General features: G+C 37.1%; 1 non-coding gene across 1 annotated transcript; it reads right to left on the minus strand.

Annotated features, from left to right (window-relative positions):
- Positions 1-1,665: 1,665 nt before the first annotated feature.
- LOC117801698 lies at positions 1,666-1,856 on the minus strand. Its single transcript, XR_004624444.1, has one exon. It is a non-coding gene; the product is annotated as a U2 spliceosomal RNA (small nuclear RNA).
- Between the last annotated feature and the right edge of the window lie 2,981 nt (positions 1,857-4,837).

A 4,837-nucleotide genomic window follows, 5' to 3' on the forward strand; every position in this document is an offset into this window, starting at 1 on the left:
GTTTGGTGACAACTTAATAGAGCAAATCATTCATTTTTTTCCTTTTTTTCCCTTTTCATGCTCATCAGGAAAAAATACTGCCTCTCTTCCCAATCTAACACCCATGGTGTCAGGGCATCTGCCTGCTTGCCTGCCTGCCTGATGACACATTAAATTATGCTTTGCCATGTCTAGGTTTGAAATAAACTTTCTGACACTTATCCTGATAGCATGACCCAATACCCGCTTAGATAATAGTTTTTACCTAATTGAAAAAAAGAACTAGATGTTTAAAATACCACAATCCTAAAAAGAATTGTAATTCAACCAGAACGTACCAATGTGCATATAATTTAAAACATCACTGAAGAAGCTTGGTACCTGGGAGAACCTCTCACTTAAGGGGAGTTTCAAAGCCAGAGAAGTCAGTATATGTCACATCATTTCTCTTTAGACATGAACTCTTGAGAAACCTTCTTTGCTCAATCTCTATAAGGCATGCACAAAGTGATGATGAAATTAGTAGTAGCTGTATTGGTAGCTAATACATGTAGTATTTCTATGTGTCAGTCACTTCACACATTTTCACAACATTAGACATTGTTAATATGAGGAAACTGAGGCACAGAGAGACTTTAAGCAACATAGCCAAGAACAGTAACTAGTTAACTACTAGTTAACTAGTAGTTAACTAAACATACAGTCTGACTCCAGAGTTGTACCCTTAACCACTGTGCCATAGATGCCTAAAAACAAATATTTTAACATATTAATCCTCTTTCCTTTGTGATTAGTGGGTTGTTAAGGAAAATATAGTCAAATAGATGATAATAGGGCAGTTTGAGATGAACATCCATGCTATGCAGATGGCAAGGAAGACAGATAGTAGTGCAGGGCTAAGTCACAATGAAAAACACTTGAGCCCTCATCTTACAAATATTAAACACCATCTGTCTCACAACAATTCATTGATCATTTTTCATCATTTTTATATAAATGCTGTATTTTTAAAATTATTTTCAATATATACATTTTATAGTGATAATAATAATTTTTTTTAATAAATATGGTGTTTCGTTAGGTCAATTATATTTCTTAGTTTCTGTTGCTTGCAACACCTCCCAGTTTAGCACAGGCTGTAAAGTTCTTCAATGTGCTATCCTCAGATTCTTCCTGAATCATTAATAAATGATAAATGTTAAAAATGATCAGCCCTAACAACACATTCTGTTGCACCCCCCCTAAACACCTCCTACACTTTTGCTTCAATTGCCACTTTATTCTTATGCTTTATTTATGGCCTTGGAGATAGTTTTGAATCCATATGACTATTTTCACATCTACTCTGAATTTGAATCAGTTTAGCAAATAACACTTTTAAAGTGTTGCATCAATTTTTTTCCTATAATCGAAACATTAATTGCCCTTTGCATTTACGTTAGCCTGTATTTGTTGGTATAGCTTTTTTTTTTTTAAAGATTTTTATTTATTTATTTTGACAGAGAGAGACAGCCAGTAAGAGAGGGAACACAAGCAGGGGGAGTGGGAGAGGAAGAAGCAGGCTCCTAGTGGAGAAGCCTGATGTGGGGCTTGATCCCAGAATGCTGGGATCATGCTCTGAGCCGAAGGCAGACGCTTAACGACTGCACCACCCAGGCGTCCGACCACCACACGTTTTAACCCCCGAGGGGGTGCACCGTTCCTGGAGGTACTGCAATACCAGGTCGATGCGTGGAGTGGACAGAGCAAGCTCCTATTCCATCTCCTAACTCCAAAAATCCATTTAATATATTGTCCTCGGATAGAGGATGTATCAGATATTAAACTGATAAGAACAGATACTACGCTTGATCTTAGCCAAAAGGCCGAGAAGCGATGTTGGTATATCTTTTAAATTGGAAGAGGAAAACGTGAAAGTATGTTTAGTTACTTATTAATAATATTTACTGAATTTCTACTATTTTTGTTGAAGCATAGAGCTAGGGGCTAGTGAAAACAATATCCTTATGATAGGATGAAAAGTATTGTGTATTTTATACTCACGTTCAACTTGTAGAGCAATTTGTTTCCCAAAATGGTGACCACTGCAGACTTAAAATTGGTCATGAAAGGGGACAGGGAATAAATAGCTTAAATACTAGCACCTAAAAGTCAAAAGGGGGAAAAGCAACCTTTCACAAGTATTTGATATTTAAATACTAACTATGTAAATAAGAGTGTATGGGGCGCCTGGGTAACTCAGTTGGTTAAGCGTCTGCCTTCGGCTCAGGTTGGGATGCTGGGGTCCTGGGGCTGAGCCCCATGTCGGGCTGCCTGCTCAGCGGCAAGCCTGCTTCCCCCTCTCTCTCTGCCGCCGCTCCCCCTGTTTGTGCTCTCTCTCTCTGTCAAATAAATAAAAATCTTTTAAGTAAATAAATAAGAGTGGAAAGGCAAAAATATATGATTTATATGTGATCAAAGTGAACATGATGATAAAAAAATGCTGTTGTAATTCCAGGTACCTTGAATACCAACTAAAATTTCCATATAGCCTTTTTCCTGTATTATTGAAGTTATTGATTCATGTGAGTTGTGTTGTGTCAATAGTTTTAAGGCCCTACATTCTCTTCTCAACATACCTTTTAGTAGCTTTCATTGCTCTCCTTTTTTACTATTGGTTTCTTTAAAACAAATCATTTGAAGATATTTTGGGGAACACAGTACTTTACACAGATAATGAGGAAAAAGAGATAATTAATTGAAATCAAACATATTTAAATCTCAATTCCAACAAAACTTCCATATATCTGAATCATTATAATTGCACTAAATAAATATGTCTATACTTCCTAGATGTTCATAAAGGCATATTGTATAATTTTAGAGATCAAAAGCCAGTATGCTAAGCAATCATGGAAGTTAAAGCTCAGAATCAATCCCACTATTCAACACTCTCATAATATCCTACATTTCTCATTCACAAAATGTCACTATCGGAGTGAATATTATTTGTTAAATTATTTGCTAAATATCTGTCAGCCTCAGAGAAAGTATAAGACATTCCAGTGCTGTTCCAATCATCTCAGAAACCCAAGATCTGAATAATCCATAAAAACGGCCAATGTCCAGGGCACCTGGGTGGCTCTGTTAAGTGTCTAACTCTCGATTTTGGCTCAGGTCACAATCTTGGGGTTGTGGGTTTGAGCTCCTCATTGGGCTCCATGCTCATGGACTCTGCTTAAGATTCTCTCTCTCTCTCTCTCTCTCTCTCCCTCCCCCTTGAACCTCCCTCCATCCCCCTTCTCTCTCTAAAAATAAATTTTTAAAAAAGGGCCAATGTCCACCAATGGCATAGATATTATTTTTACCATGGTAAAAAAATCAGACTTGTCTACCTTCTTTACACTTTTTTCACAAACTGAAATCCTCACGTATAACATTAAAGACATATGGATAGGAAAGATGCAACACTATGATCTCTCCATTCAACAGGGTCTTCAAAACAACACTCTTGTAGGTGCAGACAGAGGATGGTTTTCACACAATCCATAGGGTAGACTGTCAGACAGAAGGGTAAAAAAAGGTGCCCCCTCAATTCAGCAGTCACAATGAAAAAAAAAAATGCCATCTGGCAGTTGGGAATTAAAGTTGGATATATTTGCTGCCTTTCAGTGAAAGATAGAAAAAAAGGAATTTGACCGAGTAAACAGCATTCAGATTCTCTCTGGTTGCAAATACCCAGCCCGCAGAATTCTCTCTTTATTACAGGGTGAGAAAACAAGCAACAAAAACATGAATTGCCTAAATTAACATATGTTTTATCATATATATGATAACATAAAGTTAATTTTTTTATTATTAATATTGTAACAAATTAAAGTCAATTATAAAAATATTACAAATCAAGAAAAACAAGGATAACAAATGAAAAAAATTACTAGAGTAATATATAACATCACACAAAAAAATAGCAAAGGAAAGAACAAATACTGCCCAAGAGAGGAATTTGAATACCGAAGACAATGTAAAGATATTTAAGTGCAGGGGCACCTGGGTGGCTCAGTTGGTTAAGTGTCTGCCTTTGGCTCAGGTCATGATCCCAGGGTTCTGGGATCGAGCCCCTTGTCAGGCTCCCTGCTTAGCGGGGAGTCTGCTTCTCCCCCTCCCTCTGTCCCCAGAGTCATGTTTTCTCTCACATGCTCTGCTCTCTCTCTCAAATAAATGGATTAAAAGTCTTTTAAAAAAATATTTAACTGCAGTATAAACAGTGAATCAAAATGTTTTATCATTTAGACCCAAGCTAGTAATACTAAGAGTTAGAGTCCCCCATATTCTGATGGTAGGAGAGTTTCTTGAAACAACATTTCTGGAGAGCAGTTTGAGGTTTTGTATCACAAATGCCTTCAAAAAAAAGGTATCATGGGGCACCTGGGTGGTTCAGTCTTTAAGCATCTGCCTTGGGCTCAGGTCATGAACCCAGGATCCTGGGATCAAGCCCCACATTGGGCTCCCTGCTCATCAGGAAGCCTGCTTCTCCCCCTTCCACTCCCCCTGCTTGTGTTCCCTCTCTCGCTGTCTCTGACAAATAAGTAAAATCTTAAAAAAAAAAAAAAAGTCAGTATCACAATTTGACCCAGTAGTTTATAATTATAGCAGTGCCTGGTATTTGGTATGAGCACATTATTGAATGAATAAATGAATTCTTTAAATGACCTGATTATTTCAGTATTAGGATTCACTATCACAAAATTCCCCAAACTGCTAATTAAGCAACGATATAAAATCCATATTCATAATCTGCCACTTCACTGGGAAATTAGATGATGATACATCAATAGCTATGAAATTATCTGACCACTGAGAGTAAGAATTTATCCAA

This window comes from Ailuropoda melanoleuca, chromosome 3, assembly GCF_002007445.2.
Source record: "Ailuropoda melanoleuca isolate Jingjing chromosome 3, ASM200744v2, whole genome shotgun sequence".
Taxonomy (NCBI): domain Eukaryota; kingdom Metazoa; phylum Chordata; class Mammalia; order Carnivora; family Ursidae; genus Ailuropoda; species Ailuropoda melanoleuca.